This window comes from Chiloscyllium plagiosum, unplaced genomic scaffold (genome assembly GCF_037043375.1).
Source record: "Chiloscyllium plagiosum isolate Xiang-an unplaced genomic scaffold, Cpla_swu_hap1 HiC_scaffold_19, whole genome shotgun sequence".
Lineage (NCBI taxonomy): Eukaryota > Metazoa > Chordata > Chondrichthyes > Orectolobiformes > Hemiscylliidae > Chiloscyllium > Chiloscyllium plagiosum.
The window spans coordinates 69,433,638-69,459,563 of record NW_028270157.1 but is presented as its reverse complement, the minus strand read 5'-3'; the positions used below and the strand labels follow the sequence as shown (position 1 = coordinate 69,459,563).

The following is a 25,926-nucleotide window of genomic DNA, read 5'->3' as shown; positions in this document are numbered from 1 at the left end:
TATAGGCTTGTCAGCAAAGTTGAGACCCATTGGAAAAAACAGCAGTAGAAGAAATCATGACACAAGGTGTGTGATATATGTATACTTATGATTAATAATATTTATTTAGCGTGCATGTAAGGGCATTTAATGATTAATGTATCGACATTTCTGAAGCCATGATATTTTTAAACCTGTAGGAGAAAAAGAGTTCCTGAGCTGACATTTGTTTGCATTATAAGAGTTTCATGACTGGACACAGCAGACGTTGAATAATTGGTTTTTGCTGAGGGAAAAACAACCATAAGTTGGAGAGAAAAAAACAGAAATTGCTAGACAAACTCAGCAGCATTTGTGGAGAGAAGGAAGAGTTAACATTTTGGGATCAGTGATGCTTCTTGAGGATTGAGGCTTGGAGGGTTTTTGGTTTCAGTTTGTAGAAGTCCCTTGTTAAAGTTAGATGCAAGAAACAGCTTGATGTTGGAGAAAAGAAGTTGCCTCAGAACAATTCAGGATAGTTTACCTCAGTGTAAAGATTTTAGTTCCAGACTGGAAGTATTGGGTTAGAATCTGAAGAGATAATTTGAAACAGTGAAAGTCTAAGCTCTGTTGTGTGACTAATCACGAAAAAGGGTATCAAGCTCTCAATACTAGGAATTGAAAGGAACAGATAAAATGTTTCTTTGAACACCCTTCACTTTTCCTTCTTTGCTTTACCATTAGCAGAGCTTCCCAGTTTACTGTGGACAGTCTTTGCCTCATTCCATTAAATATCTTATTTAAATCCAGAATTCTAGTACTTGATCTTTGCTTATCTCTTACAAAGGCTACATGAAAGCTGATCATGTTATGTTCATTATTTGAAAGTGCTCGTGAACAAATTGGTCACTCATTAAATCAGGCTCATTGCTATTTCAAGATGGCGACAGCGAAGTAGCAGCGATCGGGCTACTGAGCCCATGGCTCATCCACTTCCCTTTGCTTTTCTTTTATATTCTCTTTAAAGTTTTTTCTCGTGGCTTTTTGCCTTGGTTGTAGCGCCATCGGCGAGAGCGGGCCTTGCGCGGAATGGTGGACACAAATAACGGAATGGGCCTGGGGAGCGGCAAGGCTGAGTAACTGTTGAAGGAGGTATCCAATAGGGGCAGCAGGAGTGCCAGGATGAGGTGGTCATGGCTCCACCCCAGCCTAAGGTCTTCCAGTGAGGTGCAGGTCCAAGGCTTAATCCCCTCCCACAGACTCGTAGGCTGAGCTGAGGCTCCCACTCTCTGGCTAGGCCTGGGTGCCTGATGGCAGAGGTAGTAACGTTGGTGAGGTAGATTTCAGCACAGGAACCTGCAGCACCAGTAGCTACACTGACAGGGTCAGCCCAGCATGATCTCATGACTGTGACAGTGTTGGGCGGAGGCAAGATGGCACCAGAGAGTGCCGACTCTTTGTTCCAGCAGAATGTTCAAATCAATAGAAAACTTGGACACATTTCTTTTCCTCGTGGAGGTTAAATCCCTATATTAGATGTAATGTCTAGCAAGCATAGGTAAGGCACATTATAGGTCCAATTGGTAATTCTAAATTTATTTTCAGAGGGATTTTTAACACACTTGGGATTGTTCAGGAAGTGATGTCCATCCACAAAATCACATTTAATTTTAAGCTGAACTATGACTTGCTTTCCCTAATTTATGTCCTAATTGGTACCTCTCATTTAACCCAGCAAAAGGCCTCTCTAGTGACTGGAAGCCTATGTTGGTTAGAATATTGGAAGTCTATGCTGGTTAGAGTATTGCAAGTCTATGCTGGTCAGAGTATTGGATGTCTATGCTGGTCAGAGTATTGGATGTTTATGCTAGTCAGAGTATTGGAAGTCCATGTTGGTCAGTATATTGGAAGTCCATGTTGATCAGAGTGTTGGAAGTTTATTTTGGTCAGAGATTGGGAGATGACTCACACAAGATATATCATGGTGATGAAGAAAGATTCTCAGAAGAGAAGAAACCAGTCATGGTTCACCATGGAAGTTAAGAATACTGTCAAGTTAAAAGAAAAGAAATTGACAAAAGATGACTAAAAAAAATTCTAAAGAGGGAGTAAATAATCTTCGAGGGTAAACTAGCAATTAATACCGAAAAAAAAAAACAGCAAGAGCTTCTTTAGCTATATAAAAAAGCAGAGATAAGTCAAATTGAACACAAGTGCCATAGAAACTGAAGTGGAGAAATAATAATGGGGGATCAGGAAATGGCAGAGGAATTAATAAATACTTTATATCAGTCTTTACAGTAGAAGACAATAATAGCATTGTGAAATTATTAAATAATCAAGAGGCAAAAGTGAAGCTGAGGAAACAAGTAAAATATTAGGCCAGTTAAATGAATGGACAAAAACTTGGCATGTGGGATTTGTACTTTGACAGAAAGAATGGAGGAGTTGAATGTTCTTTAAATTGGGAAAGACTGCTGAAAGCTGGAGCACAGAGGGAATTGGGAGGTCTTACAGCACCTACAGCATTTAAGAGAGAAGGCGAAAAGAATGCTGGCTTTTATTTCAAAGGCAGTGTAGTATGTAAAGTGGGAGGTCTTCCTAAAACTGTGCAGAGCACTAGTTAGAGCACACTTTGAGCATTTTGAAAATCATTCGTCCCCTTTCATAAAGAAAGATGTTCTTTGGAATTGGAGGTAGTCCAGAGAAGGTTCCCTGGGTTGATTCTGGATATGGAAGGATTTTCTTAAGAGGAGATGTTGGATAGTTTGTGCTTGTACTTATTGGAGTTTAGAAGACTGAGAGGCGACCTTATTGAAGCCTATACGGTTCTTAGGGGACTTGGAATGGTAGAGGCAGAAAATTGTTTCCACTTGTGGAAGAGTTGAGAAACAGAGGACATAATCTCAGAATAAGCAGATTGCCCAGTTAGGACAGAGCTGAAGAGGAATTTTATCTCTCAGAATGTAGCAAACCCATAGAATTCTTTACAGAAGATGAGTATTGAGGTTGTGTCAATAAGTATATCTGAGGCTGAGATAGACTGATGTTTAATCAGTGGTCAAATCAAGGGATAAGGCAGTAAAGTCAAATGGAGGATTATCAGATCAGCCATGGTCCCATTGAATAACACAGCACACTCAATGGCCTATTTCTGCCTTTACATCTAATGGTCTTAGCATGTGAAACAATTCTGTTCCAGCTCGATGTTCCCCAATGCCTATTATGATCGTATAGTCGTGTGTTTCCATCCACAAATGCAATCCAGTCAGCATTGCAAACATTTGGTCTATATCCCTGTAAATCCTTCCGATTCATATACCCATCCAGATGCCTTTTAAATGTTGCAATTGTACCAGCCTCCACCACTTCCTCTGGCAGCTCGTTCCATACACACAGCACCTTCTGTGTGAAAATTTGCCCCTTGTGTCCCTTATAAATCTTACACCTCTCACCTTAAACCTATGCCCTCCAGTTTTGGACTCCCCTACCTTGGGAAAAAGATCTTGACTATTTACAAAGTTAAAAATCACATAACACCAAGTTATAGTCCAACAGGATTATTTGGAAGCATGAGTTTTCGGAGCGCTGCTCCTTCATCAGGTGTGATTTTTAATTTTGTACACCCCAGTCCAATACTGGCATCTCCAAATCTTGACTTTTTACCCTATCCATGCCCTTCATTAGTTTAGCCTCCAACGTTCCAGGAAAAGTAGCTGCAGTTTATTCAGCCTCTCCCTGTAGCTCAAACCCTCCAACTCCGGCAACATTCTTTTAAAGCTTTTCTGAACCCTTTCAAGTTTTTACAACATCCTTCCTATAGTAGGGAGACCAGAACTGAACACAGTATTCTAAAGGTTCTCTAACCAATGTCCTGTATAGCTGCAAAATGACCTCCCAAACCCTATATCTCACTAGAGGTTAAATAATTTTGTTCTGGATCAGTGGTGCTGGAAGAGCACAGCAATTCAGGCAGCATCCGAGGACAGGCAAAATCGACGTTTCGGGCAAAAGCCCTTCATCAGGAATAAAGGCAGAGAGCCTGAAGCATGGAGAGATAAGCTAGAGGAGGGTGGGGATGGGGATAGAGTAGCATAGAGTACAATAGGTCAGTGGGGAAGGAGATGAAGGTGATAGGTCTGGGAGGAGAGGGTGGAGTGGATAGGTGGAAAATGAAGAGATTCAGGGCAGAGGAAATGACCTGGGAGTTGCAGTGGGAGAGAGACTCCCTGAGATTCTTGTAGAGAGAGGAGGAAAACTTCTTCAAGGCAGGCATCCTTGCAAGAGGATTCGCAGTAGGGTTAAAATCAACGAGGTAAAAACAATGGCTGCAGATGCTGGAAACCAGATTCTGGATCAGTGGTGCTGGAAGAGCACAGCAATTCAGGCAGCATCCAAGGACAGGCAAAATCGACGTTTCGGGCAAAAGCCCTTCATCAGGAATAAAGGCAGAGAGCCTGAAGCATGGAGAGATAAGCTAGAGGAGGGTGGAGGTGGGGATAGAGTAGCATAGAGTTGAAGCTTTTCCTTTTCCCATTTCCTCTGCCCTGAAGCTCTTCCTTTTCCACCTATCCACTCCACCCTCTCCTCCCAGACCTATCACCTTCATCCCCTCCCCCACTGACCTATTGTACTCTATGCTACTCTATCCCCACCCCCACCCTCCTCTAGCTTATTTCTCCACGCTTCAGGCTCTCTGCCTTTATTCCTGATGAAAGGCTTTTGCCCGAAACGTCGATTTTGCCTGTCCTCGGATGCTGCCTGAATTGCTGTGCTCTTCCAGCACCACTGATCCAGAATCTGGTTTCCAGCATCTGCAGCCATTGTTAAATAATTTTGGTTTACTGGTAGGTGAATGATAACATGGAAGGGCAAGTGCACTCGGTAATAAATAAGGATATGTAGATGTGAAATCCTTTATATAAGCGTCTAATTTGACATTGAAGAGGTAGTATAGTTACCTTCAGTTTTATTCTTAGAGGTACACAGTAGTTAGCTCACTGTTATCTGGAACAAGAACATTGAGTGATTCAATCGGGAGAAAGGTTCCCAGTCATGAGAAGATTGAAAGCAAGAGGACACAGATTTAAAGTCGTTGGCAAAAGGAACAAAAGTGCTGTGAAACAACAAAAAATGAGTGGTTAAGGTCTGGAATTTGCTTCATGAGATGAGGTAACTTGAATCGAGGCATTCAAGTTGGAAGTGGACTACAATTTGAAAAGGAAGAATATTGAGATCGGGGAAGGGGGTTTGAGAATGGTACTGAGTGAGATGCTAGTTTTGGAGAGAGTTTGTCCAAAATATGATGATGCCGTGACTCGAAGAAATTATGTTGTTCAGTCTTTTTGTAAGAGATGTTGCAGAGGTGCTGAACTACCAGACATGCCAGAGTAAACAGTTTAGGAGGCCTTGGGTTTTTTTTAATAGCCTGGATGAGTGTGGCCAGCTGTCACATATCAGGATTTCTGGATTTTGTTTTTCAGTAGCATCAGAAGCTAATGGGATCTCAACAGAGTTGGAAGCTGCCGTGAATGTCTCCTGGCTGCTACTCTCCCTGAATTTTCTCTTGATGTTTGTTCCTTCTGGATTGAAGAACTGGATCTGAATTTGCCTTTTTGCCAAGGGGTATGTTTATGGGCTGCTCCTATATTGGAACAGTTAATTAATAATAGTTACTGTATCTATCATTCTGAATATTTTTCAATAGAGTTAAGTTATTCTAAATTCCTCTTTGTTTGTATTTTAACTATTGCGTTAAACTAAATTGTGTTTTGTTTAATGTTGAGTAGTTTGACTAATCACATTGCGCTTGGAACACAGTACTACACATTTGGCTTTAAAAATAAGAGAAAGTTAGGGTCTCGGTTACCTTCTTCAACTATTTTGAGGGTGTCTGATCTGGTCCATAACAAATAACAATACACCGTGGCCTCCTGTTGCACTATAACTGTTCTGCGATTTCTGGCTATGTCAGTCACTGTCCTTGTTCATACTTTCCAATCAATCAGTTGGGGATGTATTGCACACCTCTGGAACAGGAGGGACTTGAACTCAGATCTTCTGGCTCAGAGGAAGGGACACTACCACTGTAACACAAAAGCCTCTTGTAAGGTGGGCAGACAGGAGGATTAACATGCACAATGTGCTGATGTGACATCCCAGGTCATTGATTCAATTGTGGAAAGCCGAAAACATTGATACAAAATTATTACGGCCATTCAGCACCATTGAGTCCAGATAGAAAGTTCCATCTCCAAACTCGAAACTTAAAACTCCCTCATACGACGATGAAAAAAAAGTTCAGCTCTAGTTTGGAGCTGATATTGCTTCGTAATTTATTTGGTGCTGTCAAAATAAGGCTTAGTAATGGAAAAGAAACACTTTATTCCCAGATTGCACCCACCCTGGTACCTTTGCTTTAGACTCACATGAAATAATGGCGGGTCCTTGCAGCCTTATCCCATTCACTGTCAATACCTTCATGAGGAGAGATTGGAATGACGTGGTAAAGAGAGTCTATAAGCAGTGCTTCAGACTGTTTGAGAGGAAGGAATTCTGATAATAATAGTCTCAGAAAGTTCAAGTGCCAGGTGCTATAGAGGCTCTTGAACTGAGCAGGAAAGTGCCAACAAGCAAACCATTTAATGCAAAAGGTCACAATCAGAATTTTTTACACTTACCTAAATGTGTCTGTGTGGAGTTTGCATGTTCCCCTCATGTCTGCATGGGTTTCCTCTGGGTGCTCCAGTTTCTTCCTTCAATAGACAATAGACAATAGACAATAGGTGCAGGAGTAGGCCATTCTGCCCTTTAAGCCTGCACCACCATTCAATATGATCATGGCTGATCATCCTTAATCAGTATCCTGTTCCTGCCTTATCTCCATAACCCTTGATTCCACAATCCTTGAGAGCCCTATCCAACTCTTTCTTAAATGAATCCAGAGACTGGGCCTCCACTGCCCTCTGGGGCAGAGCATTCCACACAGCCACCACTCTCTGGGTGAAGAAGTTTCTCCTCATCTCTGTCCTAAATGGTCTACCCCGTATTTTTAAGCTGTGTCCTCTGGTTCGGCACTCATCCATCAGCGGAAACATGTTTCCTGCCTCCAGAGTGTCCAATCCTTTAATAATCTTATATGTCTCAATCAGATCCCCTCTCAGTCTTCTAAACTCCAGGGTATAAAAAGCCCAGTCGCACCAGTCTTTCAGTGTAAGGTAATCCCGCCATTCCAGGAATTGACCTTGTGAACCTACGCTGCACTCCCTCAATAGCCAGAATGTCTTTCCTCAAATTTGGAGACCAGAACTATACACAGTACTCCAGGTGTGGTCTCACCAGGGCCCTGTACAGCTCAGAAGAACCTCTTTGCTTCTATATTCAATCCCTCTTGTTATGAAGGCCAGCATGCTATTAGCCTTCTTCACTACCTGCTGTACCTGCATGCTTACCTTCATTGACTGGTGTACAAGAATACCCAGATCTCTCTGTACTGCCCCTTTACCTAAATTGATTCCACATAGGTAGCAATCTGCCTTCCTGTCCTTGCCACCAAAGTGGATAACCATACATTTATCCACATTAAACTGCATCTGCCATGCATCTGACCACTCACCTAACTTGTCCAGGTCACCCTGTAATTTCCTAACATCCTCATCACATTTAACCCTGCCACCCAGCTTAGTATCACCAGCAAATTTGCTAATGTTATTGCTAATACCATCTTCTATATCATTAATATATATTGTAAAAAGCTGCGATCCCAGTACTGATCCCTGCGGTACCCCACTGGTCACTGCCTGCCATTCCGAAATGGAGCCGTTTATCACTACTCTTTGTTTCCTATCAACCAACCAACTTTCAATCCAAGTTAGTACTTTGCCCCCAATACCATGCGCCCTAATTTTGCTCACTAACCTCCTATGTGGGACTTTATCAAAAGCTTTCTGAAAGTCCAGGTACACTACATCTACTGGATCTTCCTCGTCCATCTTCAGAGTTACATCCTCAAAAAATTCCAGATTAGTCAAGCATTATTTCCCCTTCATAAATCCATGCTGACTCTGACCTATTCTGTTACTACTATCCAGATGTATCGTAATTTCAGCCTTTATAATAGACTCCAGCATCTTTCCCACCACTGAGGTCAAACGAACTGGTCTATAATTTCCTATTTTCTCTCTCCCACCTTTCTTAAAAAGTGGTACAACATTAGCCACCTTCCAATCCACAGGAACTGATCCCGAATCTATCGAACTCTGGAAAATAACCACCAACGCATCCACGATTTCTCGAGCCACCTCCTTCAGTACCCTGGGATGTAGACCATCAGGCCCCGGGGACTTATCAACCTTCAGACCTAACAGTCTCTCCAACACCAATTCCTGGCAAATATAAATTCCCTTAAGTTGAGGTCCTTCAGCCACTGTTACCTCAGGGAGATTGCTTGTGTCTTCCCCAGTGAACACAGATCTGAAGTACCAATTCAATTCCTCTGTCATTTCTTTGTTCCCCATAATATATTCCCCTGTTTCTGTCTTCAAGGGCCCAATTTTAGTCTTAACCATTTTTTGCCTTTCACATATCTAAAAAAGCTTTTACTATTCTCCTTTATATTATTGGCCAGTTTACCTTCGTATCTCATTTTTCCTCTGCGTATTTCCTTCTTAGTAATTCTCTGTTGTTCTTTAAAAGCTTCCCAGTCCTCCGTTTTCCCACTTATCTTTGCTATGTTATACTTTTTCTCTTTTAACTTTATATGTTTCTTAACTTCCCTCGTCAGCCTCGTCAGTCTAAAGATGTGCAGATTAGGTGGATTGGCGCTGCTAAATTGCCTGTAGTGTCCAGGGTTGTGTAGGTTAGGTGGATTGGCTTTGGGAAATGTAGGGTTTCATGGATAGGGTGGGGGAAGAGGTGGCTGTGTGGGATGCTCTTCAGACGGTCAGAGTGGATTTGATGGGCTCAATGGCCTGCCTCACACTGTAGGGATTCTATGATTCTAAAGCTTCAGGGAGGTTCAGTGCATATCTTGCGTGGGGTTTTACTGGGTTTTTCATGCAGATTTGGAACTCTCCTGGGGAAAAGTTTAGAAGATTGGAAACATGAAATTGGAAACCATAATATCCCTACAGCGTGGAAGTAAGTCATTCCAGTCCATACCATCCCACTCAGACCCATTGCCCTACTCTATAACACATACCTCCCATGACTAATCCACCCAACCTGAAGACTATGGGCAATTTAGAATGACCAATCCACTAACCACATCTTTGGACTGTGGGAGGAAACCGGAGCACCCGCAGGAAACCCACGCAGACACGGGGAGAAGTGCAAACTCCACACAGACAGTTGCCTGAGAGTGGAAACAAACCTGGGTCCCTGGTGCTGTTAGGCAGCAGTGCTAACCACTGAGCCACCGTACTGTCCTGGCGGAAAGGAATGCATTTACGCATCTTCCCGTTTTCTCTAGAGGTGGCGTGAAACTGCGAGGTGCAGTTACCCCATTGGTTCAAATCTCACCACGGGCAGAAAGCAGAGATTCAACTTAATTCATAGCACATTGAGGCGAAAGCTAGACTTCACGAATGTGAAAACTGGTTCACTAATGTCCCATAGAGAAGGAAATGTGCCATCCTTACCAGTTGTGGCCCATGTGTGACTCCAGACCCATAGTCATGAGGTTGATTGTCCTCTGAAATGACAAGGCTAGCCAATTCATTAGGGATGGTCTTGCCAGGGATGCCCACAACCTAAAAAATAGAAAAAAAAAATCAGTCCCCCCATTTGAATGAATACTGTGGGCATCTGCTGCAGATTGTGCTCTTCACTGGCTGGGTATATTAGTGGGGTGGCACTAATAATAAATAATAAATTCCTTGCACCACCGTAAGCTAACCAGTACTGCTTACAACTGACTGCAGTAGTTACTGGTACTTACTTGGAAAGGGTTTGACCTGGCATGCGATTTAGAAGGATTTTTCTGAGTTTGGATTTAGGGAGAGGTGGAATAGGCTGGGGCTAATTTCCCTGGAGGTTGAGGGGTGACCTTATAGAGGTTTATCAGATCATGAGGAGTATGGTTATGGTGAATTGCCAAGATCTTTTTCCTAGCGTAGGGGACATAAGTTTAAAGTGAGTGGGGAAAGAGACCTAAGGGACAACTTTTTCACGCAGAGGGTGGTGCATAAATGGAATGAGCTGCTAGAGGAAGTGGGCACAATTACAACATTTAAAAGGCATCTGGATGGGTATATGAATAGGAAAGATTTAGAGGGATATGGAACTAAATGGTGGCAAATGGGACTAGGTTAATTTAGGATATTGGTGGGCATGGACAAGTTGGACTGAAGGGTCTGTTTCTGTGCTGTATGACATCTCTATGACTCTTTGATGGCGCATGTGTCGTCAAGGTCAGTGATGCAGTTTCAAGTGCTACTTCTCAACATTCAGGGTATCTCAGTAGCCTCAGTCACTGCTCACATCTCCATACATCAATACTCACCCAGTAAATGTCACTCTGATGTAACTGTACAAAGACCGCAGAAAGCTGGAGAACAGAGAGATTCAGCAGTCCTTGTCAGCACATGAATGACAAAAAGCTAGTATCAAAGTTTCACACATTACAGCGAATGTTGGCCTTTATTTCAAAGTGGATGTTGTATAAAAGTAGGGGGGTTTTGATAAAACTATACAAGTCACTAGCCAGACCACAGCTGGAATACTGTGAACACTGTTGGCTCCCTTATCTAAGGAAAGATACGCTGCCATTGGAGGCAGATTCATTAAGAAAAGATTCACTAGGTTGAAACCAGGTTGTGTGGATTGGGCCTCTTTGGAATATGGAAGAATGAGAGACTCTGGAAAGATGCTCCACTTTGTGGGAGAGTTTAAGACCAGAGGGCATCATCTCTGAATAAGAGGTTGCACATTTATGATAGAGAGAGGAGGAATGTCTTCTCCTCCAGGATAGTGAATTTGTGGAATTATTTACCACAGAGGGCTGTCAAGGCTGAGTCATTAAGCATAATCAAAGCTGAGATTGACAAATTCTTAATCAGTAAGGAAATCAAGGGTAATGGGGAGAGGGCAGGAAAATGGGAGTTGAAGATTATCGGATCAGCCATGATCACATTGCATGGCGGCGCAGACTCAATGGGCTGAATGGCCTATTTCTGTTCCTATGCTTTAGGATCTTATGGTCTTATCATCTGAGGTATGTTATCCTCGCACATCTGCAACTGCTTTATGACACTTATCATCCAACTGCACTAATACACCGGGGTCTTCCTGTAGCCCTTCACCTTGCCCTCTAGAGGAGAACTCAGTAGCATTGTAACTCCGCTCAATATGCTGACAATTTCCTTTCCGAATATCTCTTTTCAGTTTCTTTGACTCTTGTATTTGTCAGCATCCCTATTTCACTGGCTTCTGTTTCCTTCCACTTATTTACTTTTCAGGTTCCTGACACAAACACGAAGGCGATGGAATATAACAGCTCAAATGTGGAAATTAATGGATTGGAAAAGGACTGAGAGGCAGAATTGAGAAGGTAACGATCAATGGATCAGACCCTGTTGTGGTTAATAGAGTTCTGCTGAAGCATACATTAGATCAGGGTTGCACACTATTTAATTGCTATCCCTGGGACGTGTTTGCTTCACTGTTTAGTCATCAGGCAAGAATTTAACGAAATTATAGACAGCAGACTTCCCTCACGTGAGGAGAGGAAATAAATTGCAGGTGTCCATCACAGGGGAAATGCAGATGGTGTGTTTTTGTTTGCATCGGTAGGAATTGGCATTAATGAGCTAAATGACCTTCATTCTTTCTTTGTTGTGGTGGAGACAGCCCTTGTTAAAACTGGATGAGATGTGAAAAGCTTAAAGAAGTGATGAGTTTTCCAGCTCTCGGCTGGACAGGTTAGAGAGCGGAGAGTGCAATATGCCGACCTCAGCAACAGCAAGGAAAGGGGAACAACACGTGTCTTTGTGGCTTAAGGGAACACTGTGTGAGAGTATTTGAGTGCTGCACTGGCCTCAGGAATGATGATAAAGTGAAGGTGCAGTGAGATTATGATAGGGAGGGGATTATAAATTGTGCATGAGTTGTTCACAAAGTATCATCGATGAATAATTGCCCCATATCATTATGATTTATTTTTCTGTTTGCTGCATAACTATGTATTTTCTCTCACCTGGGAGAGTGTGATAACCTGGATGGCAGATTGTAATAAACAGCTCACAAGGAAAGCAGAAGTAGCCCATTGCATATGATATCTGTGTTGCTGCAGAGAGAGAGAGAGAGAGAGGTTCAGTGATGGATGAGTCTGGTACATATATAAAAAGTTGCTCCATCAGCAATGTCAGGAAAGACAGCACGTGTTATCTCAGCAATCAATTCAAATCAGCTTTTATTAAATCATGTCGCTAAGACGTCTGTTCAAATTGGTTCACATCTTGCAGACTGCAAACCCCAGAAGTCTCCTTCTAGTTCAAATTAATTTTCCTTAAAGATTTGAGTTCCTGTAAATTAACTACCTGCAATTAAAGTGAGCTTAGGATACAGCATGTTAGCAACATTAAATATCTTGAACATGATGGTCATGTTTGAGTATCATGTTTGTGTGCAATTTGGAGGGGAAGGTGTCTGGAGGCAGACAAATAGTCCAAATGATCTGTACGGTAGAGTGTGTGTGTGTGTGTGTGTGTATTTTTCATGTCATTTGCTGTTTAGATTTAAGTTTAGATTTTTAGTTTTTGACTAAAAAGCATGTCGGTTTTTGTGTGTTTGAAGTGAAAAATTAAACCATCTAATAGATCAATGTAATAATAGATTTTCTAATGATCATGGTTACCAGGGAGTAGAATCACTCTGTGGGAAGCAGACGCAGAGCGGTGAATATAAATTTAGAGCTGAGGATTTGGAGCCTTACTTACTGGGAGCAGGTCAGTGCCAAAACCTGTCTTTGCAATTGGGAAAAAAATCAGAAAGGCATCACAAGGAAGTGGTGGGTTGATTGGCTGGTAAGGAACTATCTTCCAGGACTAACCCTAGAAATGCCAGTCATTTATAAAAACATATTCTCATTAAGGAATTAACAGAAGCACTAGGAACAAGTAAAAGCCAAAAAAGCAAGAGATCATGGAATCCCTATCGTATGGAAGTAGGCCATTTGGCCCATCAGATCCACAACAGAGAGCATCTCACCCAGATCTACCCCATCCCTATCCCTCTACATTTGCTCATGGCTAATCCACCTAGCCTACATATACCTGAACACTGGGCAATTTAGCATGGCCAACCCAGCTAACCTGCACATCTTTGGACTGTGGGAGGCAACCAGAGCACCTGAAGGAAACCCACACAGACACGGGGAGAATGTGCAAACTCCACACAGATAGTCACCCAAGGCTGGAATTGAACCTGGGACCCTGGTGCTATGAGGCAGCAGGGTTAGCCACTGAGTAATTATGCCATCTATAATGGAAACTAAAGTTAAGGTAGAAGAAATGCCTATTAATGCTGAGAGTTGTATCTTAAAGTACATAAGAGCTATATTTCAGAGATCCAGAACAAAAGGGCCTTCAAATTATACATCCTTAAGGGCAATCCTAGTGTTTAATGAAAAGCATAAAAGATGGAAGGATAGCTCAAAGCCATGATGAGCTCCTCTTGCTCTGTGTAGGAATTGGTTAAAAAAAAATCACACAACACCAGGGTATAGTCCAACAGGTTTATTTGGAAACACTAGCTTGCGGAGCGTTGTTCCTTCATCAGTCTCTGTGTCAATATGCATAATCTTCTTGGAGATCCTCTCCACTTTGAGCCGGCAGTTAGTGGTGTCGATGGTAGCCATGATGTGGAAGAGCCTCCACATCTACATAGGAAGTCAGACACAGTTCGCAATATGCAGCAAGTGTCTGCACCTGCAGTTACTGAATCCCGAATTTCGGAGCTGGAGCGGTGCCTGGGGACAATGGAGTGTGTCATGGATAGCATGTGCAGAGAGGTGGTCACACTACAGGTTCACCCGCAGCAAGGGGAAAGGTAACAACTAGTCAGAGTACAAAAACCCGGCAAGTAGTGCAGGAATCCCCCATGTCCACTTCCCTGCTAAACACATAGACTACTTTGGATACTGTTGGGGAGGAATGGCCTCACAGGGGAGAACAGCAACAGCCAAATTCATTGCACCACAGTTGTTATGTAGGAGAGGAGGAGAAGGAGTGGGATTGCAGTAGTCAATTCAATAGGAAGGGGAACAGATACATGGCTCTGTGACTGCAAATGAGATTTCAGGATGTATATTGCCTCCCTGGTGCTAGGGCCAAGGATGTCTTAGAGGACATCCTGGAAGGGGGTGGTGAACAGCCAGTGTTTTGACACACCTTTATACCAATGACATAGGTAAGAAAGGAAATTAGCTCCTTAAAGCAGAAGGTAGAGAGTTAGGATGCCAGTTAAAAAGTAGGATTTCAAATATAATGATCTCAGGATTCAATTAATGGCACGTGCTAGTCACAGTAAAACTTGTTGGATATATTGCACGTCTACATGGCTGGAGTGAGGATTTCAAATTCCTGGGAGACTGGGGCTGGTTCTGGGGGAGGTGGGACCATTACAAACTGACCGGTATGGACACTATCACTGATGGTGTCGGGGGAATATTTGCAAGTCTGTTTGGGGAGACTATAAACTAAAATGGCAGTGTGATGAGAACCAATGCAGGGAGATCGGTGACAGGCAGAGAAGACAAAAGTCAGAATGGTAAATAAGAAGGGTGATAGGCAGAGAATTCAAGGGTTAGAATCGAACAAAGCCACACTGAACAGGAATAAGCAGGCTAAAAAGGCAAGCCATGGCTAATGACGGAAATCAGGGATATCCAACTGGACAATAAAAGCAATAGGACTTAGGACTGGAAACAGCTTAGATTCCAGCAAAGGGAGAAAAGAGACTAATTAAGAGAGGGGGAAATAGAGAATGACAGTAAGCAAAGAACAAATGAATAGTAAAAGCTTCCCAAGGAATGGGAAGAGAAAAAGTTTAGTCGAGCCAAATATAGGTCCCTTACAGTCGCAGCCTGGGGAATTTATAATGGGCACAATGAGGCCAATTCAATACATACTCTGCCACCACAAAGGAAGACACAAATATCATCTCATAAATATGGGGGAAAACTGGCCTAATGGGAAGGAGTAATTCAAATAAATTAAAATTAGTAGGGAACCGATGCTGGGAAACTAATGGGATTAAAAGCGGTTCAATCCCAAGGGCCTGTCAGCCTTTATTCCAGAGAACTTGAGGAAGTGGTCCTCGAAATAATGGATGCATTGATGGACATCTTCCAAGATTCTATGGACTCTGGAACAGTACCTATGGATCAGAGAGTAGCTAATGTAACCCCACTATTCAAGAAGGGAGGCAGAGAGAAGGCAGCAAATTATCAACTTGTTCACTTGACGTCAGCGGTGGAAAAAATGGTAGAGTCCGTTATGAAAGATTTAACAGCAGAACACTTGGAAAACAGAGGTGGGAAGGAGCACAGTCAGCATGGATTTATTAAGGTGAAATTGTTTTTGAAAAATCTGCTGGACATTTTTGAGGATGTAATTAGTAGAGTGGATAAGGTAAACGTGGTTTGTGTGGATTTTCAGAAGGATTTCGATAAAGTCCCATGTAAGAGATTAGTATGCAAAGCGAAAATGCATGGGATGGTCTGTCATGTAATTGAGAGCTAGTTGGCAGACAGAAAGCTAAAGGTAGGAATAAAAGGATTTTTCGTTTCTGAATGGCAGGCAATGATTAGTGGGTACTGAGTGAAACCCCACCTGTGGCATTGTGTACAGTTTTTGTCCCTTATATGAAGAAGGGTGTTCTGGCTATGGAGAGAATGCAGTGGAGACTTACCAGATTGATTCTTCAGGTGAGTAAGCTGAAGTACAGGGAGAGACTGGGGTAGTAAGGACTATATTCACTAGAGTTAATATGAAAGAGGGGGTTCTCAATGAAACCTATAAAAGTCTAGACAGGCTAAATGCAGAAAGAATGTCCTCAGTGACTGGGAAATCTAGAATCGGGGTCACAGTTGAGAACAGAGAGTAGGCCTTTTAGGAGAGAGATGCAGCGGAATTTCTTCATCCAGAGAGTGCCGAGCATGTGGAACCCTCTGAAGTTGTTGACATCAAAATATTGAAGCCATTCAGGATCAAAGGATATGGGGAGAAAGCAGGAATAGGGTACTGAGCTGGATGATCAGCCATGACCATTTTGCATAGTGGAGCAGACTTGAATAACTAAGTACCCCAATCCTGCTCCTAGGTTCTGCTCTATGTTTCTAGGGAGATTTGTTTTAAATGTTTTTGAAGCCCTGCTTTAAAACGAATAGGTTTTGTACACCGCTAGTGGACTTTTTTGTTAACCTTAAATTAATCTGTGACCCTGCAAGGTAAATCATGGGGCCTCAAACTTTCTTAAAAATTACCGGAACTTGGTTGTTTTAAGCTTTAAGGAAACAACTATATCTTAGAGCGAGAGACTTTGATTTGGTTTGAAATTAGATTGGAATAAAGAGCTAGTGTTAATCCCAGACCAGAAGTGTTGGAAAAAACCCTGAAGAAGTTACTTAAAGCTGAGTTTGCTCAGGTGCACAATAGCTATATTCAAAATGTGTGGTGCTGGAAAAGCACAGCAGGTCAGGCAGCATCCGAGGAGCAGGAGATTCGATGTTTCAGGCATAAGCCCTTCATCAGGAATGACTCCATGTTGAAACACAGAAACACAGAAAATAGGTGCAGGAGTAGGCTATTTGGCTTTTTGAGCCCCCCCCCCCCATCAACCCCCCCACCCCACGTTCCTGATGAAGGGCTTATGCCTGAAATATCAACTCTCCTGCTCCTCGGATGCTGCCTGACCTGCTGTGCTTTTCCAGCATCACACTTTTTGACTCTGATCTCCAGCATCTGCAGTTCTCACTTTCTCCTTCGCAATAGCTATAGGCCATCTGCAATTCCAGTCTATAAGTTAAAGTCATAACTTACCAAAACCTATGAAGGTGTTAGAGACAGGAACTCTGGTGTGAGTACTGTACAAATGATTCCTTAACTGTACAGGGTATATTTTGGGTAAGATTAAACACTATTGCTTATCTTTCCAAATTATAGAGATATATTTGGAAGTAATGGAAGTCTACATTTACCGTGGCCTGAATCATCTTTTATTTTGGCTATGTCCAAAATGCCTTGATTTTTTTGGAGAGATTTCCATGCAAAGTCGAATAAGTTTTCCCACTTCGTTTATCTAAACCTGCCTTGTTAACTAATCGCTCAGCTCCTATGGTGTCTTCAATTCTGGTCCTAGACTATGATGTTTTAGACACTACTGGATCCAAAACAGCCTGGTCCCTGATTGGATCCTCAACAGATTGTTCTGGGTACTTGTTCAAATTCTTCCTCATGGCGACTTCCGCTAATTTGATTTTCCCAGTCCCCCACATGAAGATTAAAGTCATACATGAGTCATCTATTGCCATATGTATGTCTCACTGTCTCAGACTCATTCTCTAGCCTCCAGTATAGCTACTATTCGTGAGTCTCTGGACTACCCCTGTCAGTGTCTTCTTTTCCATTTAATTCTGACTTCCTCCCATACAGTGACTCCATCTGCTAATTCAACATTATTTCTTGCTAATATATTTTTACCATCTCATCCTAACAAAGTTAGCCTTGCCTTTTAGGAGAAAGTGAGGACTGCAGATGCTGGAGATCAGAGCTTAAAAATGTGTGGCTGGAAAAGCGCAACAGGTCAGGCAGCATCAAAGGAGCAGGAGAGTTGACGTTTCGGGCATAAGCCCTTCTTCAGGAATCACCCTTGCCTTTTAGCCTTCCTTTTGAAAAATCACATACCCTTAAATATTTAGTGCTTAGCTTTGATCTCCTTGTAGCCATGTCTCTGTAATGGCTATAAGATTCATTTATTTAAATAATTCATTTATTCTTTTCCAAATGCTACATGCATTAAATGCATTCATTTTGTCACTCATCTTGCCTTTTCATCATTTTCCCCCCTTTGACCTTATTTGCTACAGTTTTTTTTATGATTGTAAACCCTGTCCCTTACTGTCCTACTCTAGATATCATTCGTTAACTTGCTGCCCTGCAATGCTGCTATATCCTTTTTGCCTTTGGAGTGTATATGTCCACTCTCTAGCACCCCACCTCCCTCTTCACGTTGGTCTCAGCATGGTTTAAGTGAAGCTGGTCTCTTCAGAACAGCTCTCTTTTACTCCAGTAATGGTGTTAGTGTCCCATGAACTGAACCCGATTCCAGTCACACCAATCTTTGAAATATGCTTTTAACTCCCTGATGTTTTTAAATTTAATGCTGATTTGCCTGTGGCTAAGGTTAACTTTAAAATTAACTTCTAACTGTTCAAATTCTTTAACTGGAACCTCCTTTTTATTGCTATCAATGTTGCTGATACTGATATGGACATTGATAACTAGATCCCTCACCTCTCTTTCCAAGATTCTCTTTAGCCCTGAGGGAATGTCTTTGCCCTGGGCAGGTCACAAAGGACCCATGCTCATGGCTGCAGACTATTCATCTCCTTCATTATACTGCCCACTAGCACAACTGCATTCCTGTTCTCTCCCCTCACTTGAATAGCTCCCTGTTGAAATATACAAAAATAGAAAATAGGTGTAGGAGTAGGCCATTCGGCCATCTAAGCCAGCATCAGAGTTCAATATGATCGTGGCTGATCGTGCAACTCAGTATCCCACTCCCACTTGCTGTCCATACCCCTTGATCCCGTTGAGCTGTAAGGGCCGCATCCAACTTCCACTTGAATATATCTAACAAATTGGCCCAAACAACTTTCTGTGGTAGAGAATCCACAGGTTCACAACTCTCTGAGTGAAGAAATTCTTCCTCATCTCAGTCCTGAATGACTTGCCCCTTATTCTTAGACTGTGACCCCTAGTTCTGGACTTCCCCAACATCATGAACATTCTATACCAAGGTGTCATATTCAGTTTGTTCATTTTCCTTGTGGTCTCTGCTTGTATTGACACAGCTTGCTAGGACCTCATAACTACTGGACAATTGTACAGGCCATGACTCCTCAAATTCTACCCCAAGTTCTCATGCCTGCCTTACCTGCAGTCACACCTTCCTGTCTCTGATCACTGACCAAATTTGAATGACCTAATCTGAGGGATGTGACCACATCAGAGAGCAAAGAGTCTGGATAACCCTTTCTCTGAGGTAGCACAATATCTGCAGCTAAGATTCCAGCTCCTCAACTTGGACCAAAGTTCCTTGAGCTACAAACACTTGCCATAGATGTGGTCACTCTGAATCACCTTGCTGTCCAGCAACTCCCACATGCTGCAACAGCAACACATCATGGGCTCAAGTTAAATAAGCCCCACTCTTTACACTTTATTGGAATTAATTGTTTTTACATCTTACAATCATCAAGGTTTTTTTTAAGAAAAAGAGAAAAATAAAGAATTAGTGACCTAAACACACAGTGAAGATCTTAGTTTTACTATAAGCAGTAGAAATAAGGACAAAAATAGCTGCTTTCCCTGCATTCCCATCATACTGTTGTTTGTGACATTATCCAACAATTTTTCTCACTTGGCCTCTGTCTCACTCAGGCAAAGTCCCCCTCACTCTGACCTTGGTCTTTACCGATCAGTACCAAGTCAGCACAGTGAGTGGTTTGGAAAGGAACTTGCAAGTTTCTGTCTTACCATTATCGGTTGCCTTATCCTTCTAGATTGTGGTGATGAGTTGGGCCAAAGGGTCTATTTCCATACTGTATGGCTCTATGACTCTCGATGACTCTAAGTCAGGATGGTGAGTAGCTTGGAGGGGAACTTGTAGGTGGTGATATTTCCATGTATTTGTTGCCCTTTCCTTCTAGATGGAAGTAGTCGTGGGTTTGGAAGGAAATTTGGTGACTTTCTGCAGTGTATCTTGTAGGTAGTACACACTGGTGCTACTGAGCCTCAGCAGTGGAGGGAGTGAACATTTGTAGATATTGTACCAAGCAGGTTGTTTTGTCCTGGATAGTGTCAAGACAGTTGTGTTGTTGGAGCTGCATGCATCCAGGCAAGTGGGGAGTATTCTATCCCACTCCAGAATCGTGCCTTGTATTTGTTGGACAGGCTTTGGGGAGTCAGGAGGTGAGTTTTTGCTACAAGACTCCTAGCCTCTTACCTGCTTTTGTAGCCACACGTTTTAGTCTCTGGCTAGTCCAATTCAGTTTCTGGCCAATGCTAACATCCAGGATATTGATAGTAATGGTAATGCTATTAAATGTCAAAGGGTAATGGTTAGATTGTCTTTTATTAGTATTAGTTTTTGCTTGGTACTCGTCAGCCCAGTTGTGATATTGTCCTGGTCTTCCTGTATTCAGATGTGAATTACTTCAGTACCTGAGGAGCTGTGCATGGTGCTGACCAATGTGCAAACATCAGTGAACATCTTCATGTCTGTCTTTACGATAGAAGGAGGGTCATTGATGAAGTAGCTGAAGTTGGTTGGACCTAGTATTCTCTGATTTAATTTGAATAGATTAAGCGTGTATACCTAGTAGTTTTGAAGAATGAGAGGTGATTCAAAACTCGAAGGGACTTCATCGGGTAGTCTCTGACAGGGTCATCATATCCAATCCCTACAGTGTGGAAACAGGCCATTTGGCCCATCAAATCCACACCGACCCTCTGAAGAGCATCCCACTCAGACCCAATCCCTGCAAACCTTCATTTCCTGTGGCTAATCCACCTAACCTGCACACCTTGGATTGTGGGAGCAAACTGGAGCATACAGAGGAAACCCATGGAGACACGGGGAGAACGTGTAAGCTCCACACAGGCAGTGACCCAGCGGTGGAATCAAACCCAGGTTTCTGTTAGGCTGCAACGCTAACCACCGAGGCACCTGGATCTCTCCTGGAGTATCTATGACTGAAGACACAGTTTCAGAATGAAGGAATATATAGAACTTAAATAAGGAGGAATGCCTTGACTTAAAGGGTTGTGGATCTTTGGAACTCTCTATCCCAGAGAGTTGTGAATGCTCCATTCTTGATATATTCAAAACAGATGAACAGATTTATTGGGATCTGTAGGAATTTAATATAGGTGCAAAGGTGGATATAAGGTGGATCAGCCATGATCACACCATTGGGGTATTGTGCTGAGCTCTCAATCCAGACTTTGGAGCTGGACTAGACATTGGACCCTACCTCTCATGGGTGACCCTTTGGCTGCTGATTTATTCTGTCAGTTGGGTGTCCTTCAACAAGGGGTTGTGGGTTGTGGAGCAGTGTGGTGTCCTCAGGATAAAACGAGAACCCTTGGATGAGTGCTGAGGAAAGGGATAAGTGCCAAGAAGCCATGAGTAGTCAGAAAGAGAGCAGAGCTGGAAATGTGTTGCTGGAAAAGCGCAGCAGGTCAGGCAGCATCCAGGGAACAGGAGAATCGACGTTTCGGGCATAAGCCCGGGTTCCTGAAGAAGGGCTTATGCCCGAAATGTCGATTCTCCTGTTCCCTGGATGCTGCCTGACCTGCTGCGCTTTTCCAGCAACACATTTCCAGCTCTGATCTCCAGCATCTGCAGACCTCACTTTCTCCAGAAAGAGAGCAGAAGCAGGCATCCATAATGTTGGTTAAACATGGCCTCCCTTTCACAAGGCTATGTTGACTCTGCCTGATTACCTTCAACTCTTGCTATAATGGCTTTAATAATAGCTCCTGCCTCTTCTCTATGATAGATGTTAGTTAAGCTAACTGATCTATAGGTGTCTGCTTCCTGTCTTGTACCTGTTAGAATAAAGGATTTACAATGATCTTTTTTCCAAACTAATGGAACCTTCCCCAAATCTATAATTTTGGAAAATTAACTCTGACTCATTAACCATTTTACTAAGCAGTTGTTGAGGTGAAAGTTGGACCTAGCATAGCTTTCTGGATTACTAGGTCAGTGACATTACTACCATGCCATGATCTATTCTTGAACCAAGAATACAAGTGTAACTTGTACTTTCTCTGTGTGACTCTTCCAAGTGGGACATTTTCAAGCTTGACATAAATACACATTTGCCACGTTGTATAGATGTTATTATATTGCTTCATAGATGGCAACACAGTGGCTCAGTGGTTAGCACTGCTGCCTCACAGCACCAAGGACCTGGGTTCAGTTTCAGCCTCAGGCAATTGTCTGTGCGGACTTTACACATTCTCCCCGTGTCTGCGTGGGTTTCCTCCTAGTGCTCTGGTTTCCTTCTACAGTCCAAAGATGTCCAGGCTAAGTGGATCAGCTGTGCTAAATTGTACATGGTGAGCAGACTGGTGGAATAGCCATGGGAATTGTAAGGTTATAGGGATGAGGTGGGTCTGCGTGGGATGTTTGTCAGAGGGTCAGGGAGGACTCGATGGGCCAAATGGCCTGCTTCCACAATGTAGGAATTCTACGATTAGATTCCAGGTCAGATAGGTAGTGCACCTTTAAGACTGACATTCTAGTATTAAGATATCTGTCTCATCACTCAAGTTCTCATTTCAATGGTGTCAGTGTAGTGTGTTCAGTCAGTGATGTGTTTGTAGTATTTAATATCAGTAAACATAGAGCTCAGTGTATGTAGATATCACAACAAAATGATTCCTGGGACAGCAGGACTGACACATGAGGACAGATTTAGTCGGATAGGATTGTATTCACTGGAATTGAGATGAATGAGGGGACATCTCATAGAAACCTTTAAAATTCTAGCAGCATGAGATAGGTGAGATGCAGGAAGGATGTTCCTAATGGTGAGGGAGCACACAACCAGGGGTCATAGTTTAAGAATAAGGAGTAAACCATTTAGGAGCAAGATAAGGAGAAATTTCTTCACCCAGAGAGTGGTGAGCCTGGGGGAATTCACTAGCACAGAAAGTGAATGAAGCCAAAATATTATGTATTTTGAAGAAGAGGGTGGATCTAACTCTTGTGGTGACAGAGATCAAGAGAAATGGGCTGAAAGGGCAGGATTAGGGTATTGAGCTCAATAATCAGTCATTGTGATGTTGACTGGTAGAGCAGTTGTGAAGGGCTGAATGGCCTACTCTTGCTCCTATCTTCAGTGTTTCTATGTTTGAAAGGAGAGGTTTTCTCCAAATATACCTCAACTCATTAAAAATAGAGATATTTGAAAGTTTACATGTGATATTTATACATGTAATGGATGTGGGGAAAAATGGATCTCCCTGAACTGTTAAGAACAATAAATGTTATCATTTTTTACACAGGGGCATTACATGACTTGAATCATATGTGTCATTCCATTCATCCAATCATGGTCAACTCCTATCGAAGATGTTTGAATAATAAATTTACCCAAGGGCACTTGCACAGGAAGAAGAAGAAGAGATAAAACAAATTGTCATATTTAATCTTGTTTTGAAGAGGTGCGTATTGCTTTCTTCTTATAACATTTTATCTGTTTATTTCTCCAGTAGGAGAAAGGGAGGACTGCAGATGCTGGGGATCAGAGCTTAAAAATGTGTTGCTGGAAAAGCACAGCAGGTCAAGCAGCATCAAAGGAGAAGAAGAATCAACGTTTCGGGCATAAGCCCTTCTTCAGGAATTTATTTCTCCAGTACAATGGCTTAATGATTTAGGGTGGTACAACTGGCCTTATTGAGTGATGGGGGCATACAGCATGGAAATAGACCCTTCGGCGCAACCAGCCCGTGTCGAACATAATCCCAAACTAAACTAGTCCCACCTGCCTGCTCCTGGCCCATTTCCCTCCAAACCTTTCCTATCCATGTACTTATCTAAGTGTCTTTTAAACATTGTAACTGTGCCTACCTCCACCACATCCCCAGAAAGTTCGCTCCACCACCCTCTGTGTAAAACATTTGCCCCTTATGTCTTTTTCAAATCCCACTCTTCTTATCTTAAAACATGCCTCCTTGTCTTGAAATCCCCTACTCTAAGGAAAAGACACTTACTCTAAACTTTATCTGTACCCCTCATGAACTTATAAACTTCTAAGAGGTCACCTCTCAACTTCTTAATTTCCAGTGAAAAACGTCCCAGTCTATTCAGCCTTTCTTTGTACCTCAAGTCTTCCATACCTGGCAACATGCTAGAAAATCTCTTCTGAACTCTCTCTAGCTTAATAATGTTCTTCCTATAACAAGGTGACTAAAACTGGAAAGGAACCATTTACCCAGCATCGTTCAAGCAGTAGTGCTGTCATTTCACTGTCCAGTGCAAATCTTTTGTGCCTCTGGAAAATAACCAGTTGTTTTAACCCCTTCTCCTCTGTTTGTGCCCTGTTTATTCTGCCAACACGAATGACCTTAATACACTGGATTCATTCACCTATTTTTTCACAGCTGTAGTACTTGCTCCAAATACTTCACCAAATTACTTTTTTATTTTAAATGGTTTTTCTTTCTCTTTTGGGACCTAAAGCTTGAAGCAGTTTGTTGGACTCGTTGGCACCATTTTGAATGATGGCGTCTCAAGCTCCTCTGAGTTATAAATGTCAATCCTGCTTGACTTTAAGGAGAGCTTCAGAGTGTCTTTGCTGCATACTCTCTGTCTTCCTCAGGAATGTTGGCTATTTGAGAATCTAGAAATTAGGATAAGAAGAGGGAAATACTTCCTAGTCACAATCTTGGATTCAGTGGGAACAACTATCAAAAAAACGCTTATTAGGATTAGGGCTTGGAGCATCTGTAGGCCCATGCCTCAAGAAAATACTGTAATGCTTGACATTTTAATTTGATTTCTTTATTTTTCTACTTTTATGTCAGGAAGGCAGTAGTTTCAACTTATTTATTTATTTCTCTATTTCTGTAACTAAGATTTTGTACCGAGGTACTTTGTACCTAAGATGACACCTTGTGTCACGACATTGTACACATTTCACTGTGATTTTGTACTCTGTACTTGAGTACTTGCGACAATAAAAACTAAATCTAAATCCAAATCTTGATTTCTTGAAGAGAGATCTACAAACACGCAGACAAAGCTCTTGCAACACCAACAGCAGGTGGATTGGAAATAGTGACCAAGCTAAATGTATAGGTGTCAGGAATCAACTTACATCTAACCCACCAGAGTATTTCCACTACCACATTCTGCATATACTAATGTGTGTTTAGGTATTTTTTAAATGGTGTGCAATTTTATTTCCAAGTTTTCTACTTCAAAGATTGCATGATGACTTTTCCCTTGGAGTTCTACACTCCCTGAGTTCTGAAGGTGATTGCATCAGTTTGAAATGATGTGATATTATTCTTTCTTTACCAGCCAGCGAATCGATGACATTTTGACACACGAGAGAAGCCTCTATTTTTCAGAAATGTATCAGTGCTCCTGGCTGACGTCAGGCTGACAGGAATAGCACATTAAAATCAATCTTCCTGCACTGCTGTTATCTCTCACCGCTGTGTTCAGTGTGACAGTGCAGATAATACTAATCCTAATGGGCCACGCAGTACTGCAAACCTAACTCTGTGCACACTGATTATTAAACATTCAGGAGAAAGCTAATGTTGGAAGCATTAGTGAAAGTTGACTCGCTCATTGTCTTGAGACTGAGATATTTGTTCATATTGTTTTAGTGTTGGAATGTTATTTTGTGTTTTTCTCAGCCATACAAATTTTGAGTACAGATCGCAGCAATAATATAACAGTAATAAAAGTGTTTAGAGGACACTGAAAGTCTGCAGAGGGATAACGATAGGCTACTTAAGTGGACGAGGGTCGGGCAGAAGGAATACAATGTTGGTAAATGTGAGGTCTTCTATTTTGGTAGGAATAATAGCAAAATGAACTATTATTTAAATGGTTAAAAATCACATTATTCTGCTGCTGACACTTATGCATCAGTCACCAAAAGTTGGTTTGCAGGTGCAGCAGATAATTAAGAAGACACATGGCTTATTATCCTTC

The 25,926-nt window shown here is 42.2% G+C and overlaps 1 long non-coding RNA gene across 1 annotated transcript; it reads left to right on the top strand.

The window, feature by feature from the left end:
* The first annotated feature begins 5,447 nt into the window (after window positions 1-5,447).
* Window positions 5,448-24,935, top strand: LOC148146809 (uncharacterized). The gene is made up of 3 exons (XR_015760356.1): window positions 5,448-5,583; window positions 11,415-11,506; window positions 23,469-24,935. It is a non-coding gene; the product is annotated as an uncharacterized LOC148146809 (long non-coding RNA).
* The last annotated feature ends 991 nt before the right edge of the window (window positions 24,936-25,926 follow it).